We start from the raw sequence: 14,512 nt of genomic DNA, 5'->3' as shown, positions 1-14,512 counted from the left end.
CTCAACTCTGTAAAAAAACCAGCAAAAGTCAGAAGTCACAGCTGTGACATGCTGCAGGAAGATAGGAGGATGGATGAAGCACATTGTAAGCCCTTACTGGCAGAGCATTTGTGAAATAGAAATTGCCAGGCACTCCTAGAAAAAATACCTCCCTGCAAGCAGGGAACATAAAGAATCCTAGTAGTCTTTACTAGTTGGGAATGGCTGGATAATTCTCCCCATCGCTAGTTTGGCAGTTTAATGCTGGGTGTTGTATGAGCAGGAAATGCAAACCTGCGAGTTTGCGAGTTAAGGAGCAATTGCTGATCTCTCAGCTTGATACTGAGCATTGCTTGGGGACAATACCCCTTCTTCATGTTGAGTTGCAACCAGTATTTGGTAGAAATACAAAGTGCTACCTACTTCTTCCCTATAAGATTGTCCCAAGGAAGTTACTTCCTGCTGTTTTTTCCTTTCCTTTTACTGTGTATTTGGGGTTTAGTGCTGTATTGTGCACATCTTACCTGTCTTTAGACTAGTCACCAGTGAACTGTGCCAGTCCTCTGTGGCTAAAGGTAAAGATATTTACTTCTAATTCTACTCACCCTCATGGTTATCACTTTTAGTAGTATTCCTTGTGAGTAGCAGTGAAGTCTGGCAGAAAGCAGTCTACAAGTTGCTCCAAACAACAGAAGCTGGTTTTCAGCAGATTCGTTTCATGTTTAGTCTAGAAGATAGTGTTTAAAAATATGCAAAATTGATTTTTAAAGCTAACCTGTGGGATGATCATATTGCATTGCTTCCTGCTTGAAAGATGACATTTAGAAGCATTAAGTTTATAAAACTGGTGAGGACTTAAGGCAATTTTGAAGTTTAGAAGATTAACAAAGAAATCCCATTTCTGCTAGATAGAGAGCACCTTTAACTTTCTCTCAGATACAGCTTCCTATTTAAGCTTGTGCAAAGTGAGAAATAGGGGTTTTAATGTGTTTGTAAACCATTAGTTTAGATCAGTATAAGAAGAACCAGAACACAAATGAATAAGAAAACCATGTAAAAGAACTTAAAAGACCTCTCCCCACCCTCCAGGAGAAACATGGAGCAAGGCTTTCTCCCCTTTCTCTTGTTTTATGGCAACATGATAAAATACAATTTTTTTTTTTTTTTTAATTTGTTTTCCATAAATAGTTGGGTTTATTGAAATTTTCAGTTGGAGCAGTCAAATCTGCAGCAAAGTACGTATTTTAGCTCTTATAAGCATGCTGCTTATTTTTGTAGATGAAGTTCTGCAGTTGCAATGTTTCTATCAGGCAGCATTAATTCTATTTAAGTATTGTTAATTTGTTGTTTCTTTCATTATTACTCATAACCTAAATTCTTCTGACATGTGACCAAAATTTGAATAACTCATGGAAGTAAGTAAGGAATAGGTTGGTTGATATGCACACTTCTGCTCAATGTCTAATATCTTCCCCCACCTTTCAGTTTAACATTTAATTAAAATGGAAATTGTGCTTCCTTCTGGCAATACCTTTGGAGTCAAAAGAGTATTGCTAAAAGCTCTGCTTACTGGTTAGGAACAAGAAAATCTGCTACTAAACAGTAGTTATTTAGCTCAGAGAGAATCCTTAAAAACACATCGTGTGCTCCTGAAAGTAAAATACCAGAGTGATTGAGAACACAAAATGGCCAAGGCATTTTGCATCCCTATTTAGTAGAGCATTATCTGAACCTGCTGATGAAAATTGCAGGATGTCTTTGTACTGGGTTGTACGCTGTTGTAGGTTAACAGTATTTATCTACATGAAACATGACAAAACTATTGCTCTTTTCTTTGTTCTTTGATTATTAATATTCTGATCCTTTTTTAAAGTAGAACTCTTAGCACTCCAGCTGTTGCCCTGGCATCTCTTCACTCTCCTCTTCACACCCTTCTCTCATCTATTCATGTTTTATTTTGCATCCTGTAGAGTGACTTAACTATCAAACCTATCGGTTCTGTTCACTTTGTACATCTTTGGAGAGTAGTGACTGATAATGTGTTTTACATGCTGCTGGCTAGTTCATGCTTGAATTGTGTTGCCTGCATGGTGGGGAGTAATCTGAGCTGGAAAATGCTAAATCAGAGGGAAGGCCCATTGCCTAATATGGAAAACCTTTAAAAAAGACGAACAGAAAACTGATGTCATCTTTAATGTAGATGTCTGAAGACTTCAACATTTTTTGAGCTGTATTTAATAAACCTCCCATCACAGGAAGTACTGAGATGGTTCCCCTTTGTTTCACTCCATCCTTCAGGAGAAGTTTGTCTTAGACCTCTTTTTCAGGAATGCTTTTATGAACCATGGTTAAATCCCTTTCAACAGTGGTAAGTGGTAGAGGAAAAATCAAGGGAAGAAGAGTCTAAAGGAAAGCCAGTAGGAAGGGAATGCTATGTGGTTTTCTATTACATGCCATCATTGCAGGTTTGGTACACCCAGTACATGTCACTCTTAATTGCTAGTCTGGAGCTGGAAAGAGTTCAGTGTTTTGATGCCTTAGGCAGATGAAACAACATGAATGTGAGAGAAAGTAACACCTTGTTTTGGAAAACAAGTTCTGTTTGGGTTTGAGTTTTGGGGTGTTTTTTTGTAGCAGGCTTACAAAATCACCAGTGAAATGCCCACATTCAGAACAAAACTTTTCTGACTGTAACCTACTAATAAGCCAGTTTTGCCTCCCAAGACAAGAAGAAAGTGGGTGCTTTCCTTCTGCAGTGTGTTTGCTGAAGTGCAGCAGAAATGTCTTTCTCCAGCAGAAGCAAATGAACTTGGTAGGTAGAGCTGCTGCATGGCTGAGCTCCATGCATGTTGCAAAACACAGTGCCAGGTGCTTGCAGCATAGATGATGAACAGGGAATGGAGTATTGGAGATAATTATAAGAAACCCTGGGTAGGGTAATAATGAGACTGTTACCATGTCCTGTTGTCCCTATTTTCAGATGAGTGATGGATCTGTTGGGGTGTTCTTTTTCCCCAGAATTTGTCTTGTGGCTCCACTATGGGATTAATCTAGATTAGTTAAATCATGCCTGTTTAATACAGCAAAATTATCGTACTCCTAGCAAGAAGGATGTGGACTATGCTTTCAGGATATAGGAATTTCTGTTCTAGAGTAGTACTGAAAAGGCCTGAGAATCATAAGGGACAGTGGCTGCTGCCAAAATAACTAGAGTCTCAAATGGGCCCATGTGAACATCATGAAGTTGAAAAAGGTAAAGGACAAGCTCCTGCACCTGGGTCACAGCAATCCCATGTATTAATACGGACTGGAGGAGGAACAAATTGAGATGAGCAGAGAAGGAGTTGGGCTGTGGCTACTGGTGAATGGAAAATTGGATGTGACCCATCAGCGTACGCTTGCAGCCCAGAAAGTCAGCTGCATCCTGGGCAGCATAAAAAGAAGTGTGGCCCCTCTGCTCGAGAGACCCCACCTGGAGTACTGCAAAAGCTCTAGCATCGACAGTGTAAGAAAGGCATCAACATGTCAGAGCAGGTCCAGAAGAGGGCCACAAAAATGATCAGAGGGACAGAACACCCCTCATATGAAGAAAGGCTCAGAGAGTTGGGGTTGCCCAGCCTAGAGAAGAAAAGGCACAGGAGAGACTTACGGTGGCCTTCGAATATATAAAGGGCACTCATAAGAAAGATGGAGAGAGACCTTTTATCAGGGCCTGTAGTAACAGGACAAGGGTCCTAGTTCTAAACTGAAAGAAGAGTAGATTTACATTAGGTATAAGGAAGAAATGTTTTATGACGAGAGTGGTGAGACCCTGGAACAGGTAGGCCAGAGGAGTTGTGGGTACCACATCACTGGAAGAGTGTTCAGGGTCAGGTTGGACAGGACTTTGAGCAACCTGATCAGTGAAAGATGTCCCTGCCCATGGCCATGGCAGCTGGAACTAGATGATCTTCTAAGGTCCCTTCCAACCCTCTCTGTGAAAGAAGCATTATGAAATATTCCTTACCTGGAATACCAAGTCTTTTCCTGGTGATCAGTGTTAGTGGCAGGTGCTGAACAAACTGAGGGACCTATGAAAAAATGAGGTGGCTGATTGATTGGAAGGCCACTTACTGGGCTGGAGCCTAGTGGGGCTACATCAAGAGGAAGGTTAGAGAGCCATGGTCTACTTACTTATGCAGGGAATAGAAACAGGGTGGTGTCAGGGCTCCAAGGCAAGGGTGTAACAAGACTGCTGGCTGGATATTTGCATTAAATTCGGATGGGACACAAGGCATGTACTTTCAGTGGTTTCTGTGTTTAAAATTTAGGACTTCTCCAGTGTGGGTGAACTTTCTGTACAGGTCACTTTGAATGAACTTGAGCATGTGCATACATTCAAAACCATGAAAAGAGAAATTATTTAGTGCAGCCTTTTGGCCTCTATTGTGCAAGATGCCTGACAAGCTAATTGAGGTAATTTCTCCTGGTCTTCTTGTCTATGAATACTATTATATCTGTCAGTATGGAAAGCAATGGAACAGCAGTAATGATAGCTATTAGGGTAACAATTCTTGTTTAGTTAAAACATCATCCAGCTCTTCCCTTTTAATAAGGGTGTTGTTTGGCAGGTGTCATCTTACTTGTTTGGTTTTTTGGGGTTTTTTTTGTTTAATTTTGAATTTCTTTACAATTGTACTTTTCACTTGTTTTTTATGTAAAAGGAAAATACAAGCTATTGACTCATGAAGAACAGTGTACATGTGTGGTTGTAATTGTTTATACATACTTTCACTTTTTATTTTAGTCAGAAGGTTGATATTTTCCAGCTGGCTTCTTGAAATTCCTGTTTTTCAGCAAAGAGCTAATTGCTGAAAGAGATCTGGGTATATGACCCTTGAATAAATGAGTGGCAGCATTTTGTCAGTAATTGGATTTAAATACTTTAATTACTGATTTTTCTTCACATGCTAATAATGTCAATTATATTTGGGTAAAAAAGCATTGAGAATAAAGGGGAATTTGCTTTCGACTTAGGGTGACATTTGGCAAACAGTAGCTGAGAAAATTCCTCTCAACAAAACAGGTATGTGCAAACGTTAAGTAACAGTGTGTCAAACACACACAAAATAAATTACTTCTAAGTTCCGTGAGATTCCCTAGCAGTATTCCTGTGCTATAATGTGGGTGGATATAACAGTCATTTATAATAGGTCTTTTTTTGATTAATCATCCCAATTCCTGTGACTGTTCCTTTCCTTTGTGTTTCTAAGTTGACTAAATGAATTTGCAACTGGATTCTTGCTGATACTGAATTCCTCTGTCATCTTAAAATGTAATTGCTACTTCAGCTCTGTGTCCAGCTGAGAAGGTGAAAAATACTATAGATTCGTATGAATTTCAGTGTCTCTGAATTTTTGGGAACTTGCAAATGTTGTAGTCCGTTTTTCATACACATTTCATGTATTTTCATAGATGAACTTTGAAAGAAATTGCTTCTTAAATTATAATAGAATTTTTCAGAACCAAAATTGCAGCAAATTCTTCTTTTACCATGTAAGTTTTACTTTACTTTTTCTGTAATGCAGATGTCCCTTGGGAAGGCAGTTTGCATGCTTCCTGCTGCTCTGAGACCCAGAAAAAAGAACATAAAAGTTGCTTTTTAAATAACTTCTTGAGGTATCTTTTCTTGGAAATAATATACCGAAATAGACTGGTTGAAAGCTGAATGTATGAAAATGTTCTGTGGTACCAAGCATACATTTTGTTGTTTCCCAAATAGGATTTAATGGAAACAAAATCTTTTGATTTATAAATTAGTTCTTAAATCCTGTCTGAAATGGGCTAGATAGCTTTGACAAGGTATGACATGCATTTTACTGTAGTCTGAAACAATCTTGAATGTATAAGACTTCTTGAATATATGAGCCTTTTAGTTTTCAATATAATTGTCATCATTTATAAAATACTAAAAATGGCTATTACACTGAAACAAAAGCCCAGAATTGTCCTTTTCTGCTTGTGTTTATTTGACTCTGTAGTTAAATGTTCAGGACAATGGAGCAGCAATAATGCTGTCTAGACAATATATTGGTTGTTTGTCTGTGATATCATCTGTTGTCAGAGAAAATGTGTTTGTGTGGTAAAGGCTTGAAATTGTATGGCTAGACATTGTAACTCTGACTTTAAAAATGGTCTCATGTATATGTATTATATATTATAAGCACATAAAATTGCTTTTGCAATTCTGATATTTTAGTTAATCCCTCCCTTGTGACCTTGATTGCTGGAATAAAGAAAATTAATCCATCAGGTTTTATATCTGTCAGTGTTGTGTATCTTGCATCATCTGCCTTAGGTTAATCAGCAGGGTTTTTCTTGGATATACAAAAGCACAAATTATTTTTCACTCTTTCTGGATGTGAACAGTAACCCAACTTCACTGAAAATCCAGAATAGATCCCAAAAACAAGCTTTCTTAAAATAGAAGTTCTATTTAGCCATTGATAGGGGTTTTTAAAAAAATTAAGTGTAACCATTTAAATTTTGCGCATTTTCTCTTCTCTGTTCTGCTCTGGCAGTTAGAAGCAGCTCCCTCTGGCTGTCAGTCAGGTACCCTCAGCAGTCATTGTGCCTACTGCAGCTGGGTTTGTGGTGTAGGGTTTTGGTGAGGGATTTTTGGCTTGGTTTGGTTTTTTCCACCCAGCACCTTCTTTCTTTTGTGCTTTCTGTTGCCTTGCACATGGGAAAGGCAGTTTCAGGCTGAAGTGGAGATCGCTCGTGTGAGCAACTGGGAGATGAGGAGGTTGGTGATGGGAGTATGCTTTTTCAGATGCTTGAACAGCTTTGATGAGGAAATCTTACTAAAAGTCAGGCTGCTACAGTTGCAATTGGAACATCTCAGTCCAGGTCTTGGCTGTGACACTCACTTCCTGTGCATTTTCAGAAGCCTTTCTAGAACAGAAAGTCATGATATTTAAATCTGTATTATTATAGCAGTAACTATTTTTATTTTCTTGGATATGATTATTCTAACTTAAACCAGGCAGCGTAAAAGAATTCAAGTAAAGACATACACTAGAATGCAAATCCTGTGCAGATGCTGCATTAACATAACTATGTTAGTTTAAATTCATAAGCTAGGTCACCCCTGTAGGACTTTTCTCATGTAGCTGAGTCCATAGTCTCTATTTGACTGTGAGATGTTTGAGCTACAGATTGGTGGAAGTTGGAGCAATCTGTGCTCATCCCGCTCCTCTCATCTTCCAAGGCATTTCTTGCTGGTTACTTATCCTACAGAGACAACCTTATTCATTGTCAGAGTCCATGTCCATGGTGAAGGAAGAGCTGTTTATAGGCAAAGGCCACTCTTAGGGTACTGAACTAGACCTTCTTTGATTAGAAGAGTCTTTAAAATTACAGTAGTAGTCTGTCTTTCCTGACCACTTACTAGTCTGATTGGAAAAGCCACCTTTTCTTGCTATGCTTGTGTGCAACATGTGGTCAAAGGAAACCTCCGCTATCTCAGATAGTGTAGGTGAAATTGATTGTAAATAAACACAATTTTATGAGTGTGTGTTTTGCAGAGCCACCCATAGGTCATCCATGACATCATCGTTGTCGCCAGTATGCTCCTGCAGCCTTTGCCTGTCTCTAAAGTAAAAGACTGCCTCTACAGATTCAGCTGTCCAAATACAGAGTGAGAAGGAGGAGATCCTACATGTTTGGTCCAGCTGAAGAAAAGGAAGATGTAATTAATAGGGGAACTGAGAGTACTCACATGTCTCCTCACTTTGCCTCACTGACAATGCTTAATTCCAATTTTTGTTAGAACTTGCTGCAGTAATAAATTGTTCCTTCAACTTTGCAGCTTGGCATCCAATGGGACCTTGCAGTTGGATGGTAGGGCCTTTGAGGTACGATTGGTACAAGGGTTGTACTGCTTACCAGGGCAGCTCCATCTCCTACCTGTTAGTTCCAACAAGGACAATAGGTGTTTCTTTAGGAGAGAAACCTTTGTCTGAGATGATTCAAATCAGAGGACTAGAAATCCTCAGTCTCCTTCATAGATACAGTGTCTCAAGTCAGATACATGTGAACAAGTCTCCCATGTTTAAGCCATTCAGTCCTCAGAGAAAGCACAGGAAGGAACTTGTTGGTTTGTTTGTGGGGGGTTTTTTTTGGGGTTTTTTTTTTTTTTTTTGGTTGTTTTTTTTTTTTTTATTGCAATTCCTGCTTACCCTCTTTTTCCAAGTAGTGTTTTGAGATCTGGTGTTCCTTCAGAGCACAGTTGTTGTAGTGATCTTGTCAGCCAGGTAGCTAGCTCCTCCAGTAGAAGGATCAGTCTCAATCGTTAATTTAATGCCAGTTTAAAATTCTAATTCCTGTAAAAACCATGAACTAGAATAGAAATATGTAACCTTTCCAGCAGCTTTTAACTCTGAAATTCAAAATGTCCAGCTAGATAAGCAATTTTATACTCACTAGTTTTTCTCTCTTTGTACAGAGTCTTCTGCTACGTTGGGTTTGCTAGCTGTAGCTTGATTAGCAAACATTCTGGGGTTTGTAATGCTTCTGTGAAATCAAAAGCATTATCACAGCAGCCACAGAATTTTTCCTTCAATATGTTTGTATAGACATGATAAAAGTACAGTTTGCTCTGTAGAAACATTAGGATCAAAAATCTCAGATTGCATTAGTCGGTGATGAAGATATTTTTCTGGGTTGAACTGAATATGTGTGGTAAACATTGAAATTCTAGTGACCTAAATCCTTGCTTCAGTGTCTTTCTTTTTTTTAATGCTTCTTCCTTCACTTTTTGCTCCTTACTAGATCATTAATTACAAGGTCATGTCAGTTGCACTTTAAATGCATAATGATACAGACTCTCTAAGGTCTCATTACACTAATGTTATTGCTAATTATAAAACTGAATCCAGTAAAGCATCATTCTTTGAAATGCCATAGGTTGTTCATGGTAAAATAAGCAAACTTTGTAATTTATGACAGCTCTTAAAAGTGAAATTATATCACATGATAAAAACTGCATAATTTTTTAAAATTGCATATACTTTGCAAAGAACACAGGGTAATTCTTTAGTTTATTTTCCTTTAAAAACATGCCCAGTTGCTTTGTAGACAGGAAAGCTCACCCATATTTTTATACCAAAGCAGTGACCTGTTAAGGATGGGCTGAATTAGCTGGATATTATGGTATTGGCCAAAGGGGTTGTTAGCCTCTTTTCTGGTTATCTTCATTTCTTTCAGTCTATGTCACTTTTAATAAATGAGTTTTCAATACCACTGCCTGAAACCAGCTGTTTGGCAGATGCTCTGCATTGTTTGCCGAGTGTTCAAAAGCCAGTATAGGTTGGTGTCTCCAGTGACATATGGAGTCAGCTTGCACTTGTTTGAGCAAGTAGTCAGCTGTCAGCTAATGAATCCATTAGCTAACTTTCCACAGAATATCCTGTCTTCATCATTGCATGAAATTTTAATAACTTTGAATCATGACTTTAGTTGAAAGTTTTGGAAGACATTTGTTTCACACTTGAGAAGTGAAGATGCTTTTTTTCGTGATAGGAAAAAAAATATATATTTTTTGCTAACACTGAGAAGTGAAGGTAGAGTAACAGTGGAAATCTTCAAATATTTTTTTTTTCTTTTTTGTCTTTTTAGTAGCAATTTGTGAATCTCAAATTCTTTTTTGGTGTTATGTAGCATGAGGGTGTGTTTTTTTGTCGGTTTTAGACAGGAGGATATTTTCAGTCTTGCTTTATCCTTCTAGAAAAAGACTTGCTTGTTCTTCTAACTTGACTCTCATTATACTTAAAAATGACCTGTGTGCTCTTTTTGGCTGTATGAACAATTTCAGTAGTCATAAGGAATGAAAAAAAAACAAATGTTGCAACCCACCTTCCCCATTAGTGATTTTTCTTTTGCCTTAACTCTTGCATTTAGTTCTTGTACAGTTTTAGTACCTGCTTTAGTCTAGAGGTTGAAAAGAGAACAACTCCCTAGAGTGTCTTTCCCTTTATGGCATGTCAGAATGAATATGTGTGGTTGTCGTTCCTGGCCCTACATCATGACCAAGTCTCCAGAAGGTATGTGGGGACCTGCTATATCATAACAGAAGTGCAATATCAGAAGAGTACCTCCAATTGGCCCCAAGAGAAAAGTCCTAATTTTTCTTGTGGTGGTGTTTTTGAGGGTTTCTTTTGGGTTTGGTTTTTTTTGCTTGGTGGTTTTTTTTTTGGTTTGGTTTGGTTTTCTTTTTTGTTTTTTTTTTTTTGGTGGTTGTTTTTTGTTTGGTTTGGTTTTTGCCTAGTGAATGGGTTTTGTTATCAAATCCATTGCAGCAAGTGAAGCTTTCCCAGCTTTTGGTCTTCAGGGTTTCAGAGGCTAACATCTAGCCCTCGAGATCTTGATGCTTATGGATAGGGTAAGAGGAGGAAATGAATAGGGTGTTTAGAGGCACTTGCAGACTGCTTTGCTCTGAGGCAGCTCGCTGTTGCAGATTGTCAGTTTATCCACTTGAGTTAAAATTACCTCTTTCAAAGAAAGCTCTAGCATCTTCCTTCATGCCAGCAGGAGATCTTTCTTTGTGTTCCAAGAAGAACCAATGAGTAGATAACTTCTGTAACTATCACCTGCAAAGAGCAAAGACACATTGGATGAACAAGTGGTTGCCTTGTGGCACGCACTTCTCGGGGCTGGGTGGATGAGGCTGCAGACACCCTGAGTTGTTAGTATCCTAGGGTATGATGGCTTTTGAGGAAAAATTTAATTTTCTTGGGCTAGTAGGTCATCCTTCTGAAAGGAAAGCAGAAAAGAAAAACAAAGACTTTACTGGCCACGCTTTTCAATTGTTGTTGAACAAAGCTTTTCTTGTGATCCAGCACTGCTATAAAAGGGAGTTGGGATGATAAGAGGGCAGCATTGACTTTCTTGGAGATCTCTTGTTTGGCAGAAGGTTTATTAAGGATCCTCTGGCATTGTCTCCGGTGTTTGTAGAGTGTTGAACGACAGTGAACTTTTGCCCTTTGTATGACTTCTCCAAAAAGCCCAAGTCAAATTAGATGTCACTAAAATCTCATTTGATGACTATTCCTGGAGTACTGTCATTCTTTTGTTGATTTTTATGGGCAACCTGCTAACCTTCAGATGTCCGTTCAGTAGCCTTTCAGCTATCCTTTCTTGAAAATATTCTAACATAGGATTGTTTTCATCTAGAAAGCGGAACAAAAGATCTGTGCTTTTAGTCCATGGCTTTCTGAACGTGGTTTCCTGATAGACCTCAAGCAAGCTGACTCCTAATCCCTCCACCAATGGGCATGCTGATGAGAATCAATAGAAGAGTATTTGTTTCAAAGAAAGAACAAGGTGCTGAAGTTACTCAGGTAGTTTTCTTCAGGCACCAGTCTGGTCTAAAATGATGATTTAACTAATGGGAAATCAGTGGCTTGGGAATAACACACCTTTGGCCAATATTTCTTTGGATAGATGGACTTCTACAGAGCAAACAGGAACTTGTCATCTGTATCTCTTTCTAAAAAGAGTTCCATGCTTCAGAAAGAGCGCCATGAATTTAGTGACAGAAATGTGTTCCTTAATATTTTGTTGCTGGTCAAATAAAGGGCGATAAAAATAGTGGTAAAGTTATTTCAATTACATACTTTTTTTTATAAGAAATGCAGTACCAGAATAATCAAATTCAACATTCCATACCAGCTGCTTAAGGATTTATTTTTTTTTTTCCTTATCCAGTAATGTATTACAAGACTAAACAGTAATAAGTCTTAGGGGTTTTCCCCCTATAGGGTGGGCAATCATTTTTCCCTTCCCTACCACTCAGTCTTGGTTTATGTCATCTTCCCTCCCCTCATTCTTCTAATTCCTCCTTATAAATGCATACACAGTATTTTGTAGTAATTTCCACTTACTTTTTTGCCTTTTAAAAGCGAAGGAGTTTGCTTCCTTAATTTTGTTTTGTGGGTATGTCGTTAGCTTTTAAATTTTCCCTGCTCATTTTTGAATGTCTTTCTCTTTGAAGTGCTGATTAAATCTCTGTTGTTAATCTCTTTAACCCCTGAAAGAAGATTACCTTAACAGTGAAGTGGCTGGGGAGGGGAGAAGCAAGGGAGAGGCTGTTTCTCTAGAATGAATTCAGGTCTTCAATAAGGGCTTTTCTTTGCATCACTCAAGTGTACCAATGGTAACTTCTTGCTGCTAACCACAGCTTACATGGATGAGCAGTTCGATAACAGTTGATAGCAGTTGTAACTTCAGTGCAGGGTAGCCTTGACATCGGCCATTTGGCCAAATCAGCGATACTGTGGGCAGAATCCAGCAGTTTTACTGGACTTGGTAAATGGTTTCATTCATTCCTTTATTTTTAATCTTGAAGTCTTATCAGCCTGTTACAAATTAACCAAATGCCAGAAGTAAGGGAGGAAGAATATTTGTGATGAACATTTAATCATACAAATGTCCGTACATTTCCCTTTTAATCTATTTTATTAATATAAATAGTGTGCTGGATGTCCAAGTTGTGCATGATGCTTAACTTTCAGCCAAAGGCAAGGAATCAGTGCTGTTATCAAAGACATTTTTGCAAATGTGATTGGACTTTTACTCAGTGTTAGCAGAAAACTTTGCAGTTTTTTAAAGAGTCAAAGAAATAGGCCTCAGAGTAAGGCAAGAATTCACCATAGGCAGCCACATGGCCTGAAAAAAAAGTGGCTTAAATTACAGCATCTATTTGCAGTGGTAAAGAGATTAAAAGGATGTGATTGGGTATTTGATTGACTTGTATCGTGAATTGATAACTGGCTTTTTTACTGTAGGTTGTAAGGTGCCTTTTGTAAGGTATTTAGGCACACTACATTCTTCATTCGTGCATTTGAGTCTTGCTCCATTAACATTTTTGCACAATTAATAAATTTGCAATAGTAGTATCAGAAGTTTAAAGAAAAAAAAAATGTTATTTTTGTGATGATTCATTATTCTGTGTAAAACTTTCCGGTGAGATTTGTAAAAATGCCATTATTTGACTTTGTTCCTGCTTGTTTTGACACCAGTAATTGTATTATATTGCAGCATTAGGGGCTGACTTCACAGGGTGAATATTCTTAACCTTTATGAGCAGTAAATTTCATATGTTGTTTCACCAGCTATGGGCCGCCTTCTTTCCAGGAACTCTGATTCACAGTTCTTGAGGAAATTACAGTATCTTTTCTATGGTAATGGTTGGTTATACAGAGGGTATTAATTTCTCTCGGTGTGACTATTAAGGTAGTATTTGTTTAGTAAGATTTACTTTGCTCCATATTTCTGTGCCTAAGAGTTAACAAGGTAAGGGAATTGAAAAGGAAAAAAACAGTTAAACACACAGTGGGAAACATTGTTTCCCTTATTGTTATTTAGAGCCCATGAAACTGTTGTTGTAGTTACCAAAACACTTATTGTATTGCTTTCAGACTGGGTGTTTTGGTGCTGGTAGTTGGTTGCTTTTGTTTGGGTTTTTTTAATTGGTTCATTAGAGAATGTGGAGCAATTGATTTCCTGGTTTTGTGGAGGTTTCTACTTTCAAAGTTAAAGTAGTTTTTTAACCTTTTTCCCTCGCAAGAATACAGTAATTTTCATGCCAGACTAGCACTCCATCTCATAGAGGCTCCTGCTTACTTACTGATTTGTTTCCCAACTGGGATAAGCCAGAGAATGCCTGCTATCAGTTGTCACCTCCTGATAAATGGCAGGTGGTGACTTCTTAAGATTCAGTCATTCTAATTGTTGGTGACACGTCTCCTCTCTGATCACCTGCATCAGCAAGGAATAGGTGTCCCCCTAGTAAACAGATCTGGCACAGTGGGAGCTGGTGGCAGTCTTGGGTTGTCAGCTATAAATTGTCACCTATCCTGGCGCAGTTCAGTTTCTAAACCACTGTGAATGTTGTAATTACTCTTCTAAATGATTTCTCTAATTCTAGTTAGACTAGAGCATGACCCTGTCCTGTGGCCATGAATATTCCAGGTTTGATTTTGAGCTTCATTTTGGGGGGCTGGTAGTAAATGAAAACTTTTCTCTACATCTTCAAATATCTTAGTTGTAATACCACCAGCTGGTCAGGACCTGATGGTACAGGTGCTTAAAAAACGAAAGCAGGAATGCCCCAGTGCTTTTCTTCGTGTAATTGCTTCAGATTTGCTTCGTATAATTGACTATGGATTTGTCACATCTGTTTCCCTTTCTACCCTGCTATGAAAGTCTTCAGTGTCTTTTCCTCACCTCATCTGTTGCCCAATTCCCTCTTTTTTTCCCCCTTTTTTTTTTTTTTTTTTTTTTAATACTTCCTCTTCTTTTCTCTTTTGCTATTTGCAGTCCACCAAGGAACTGGGAAGAAGAATAATCCAAATGTGCTGTTAGTATGTGAAGCTGTAAGGGAAAATAATTAGGTCTTCTCTAGTCTGGAATGGCCTAGATTTTATTCCAGAACTCTTTCATTGGAGTTTATAGCCTGCATGTGGTAGCAAGTGCTGCGGGTTGTTTCGGGTTT

General features: G+C 38.3%; 1 protein-coding gene across 1 annotated transcript in view; it reads left to right on the top strand.

Annotated features, from left to right (window-relative positions):
* The window catches only part of YES1 (YES proto-oncogene 1, Src family tyrosine kinase), a 52,014-nt gene that overhangs the window by 19,254 nt on the left and 18,248 nt on the right, over nucleotides 1-14,512 (top strand). The gene's annotated exons all lie outside the window — the stretch shown is intronic.

Source organism: Strigops habroptila, chromosome 1 (genome assembly GCF_004027225.2).
Source record: "Strigops habroptila isolate Jane chromosome 1, bStrHab1.2.pri, whole genome shotgun sequence".
Taxonomy (NCBI): Eukaryota; Metazoa; Chordata; class Aves; order Psittaciformes; family Psittacidae; genus Strigops; species Strigops habroptila.
The sequence above is the reverse complement of the archived record's forward strand: the minus strand, read 5'-3'. Positions and strand labels throughout refer to the sequence as shown.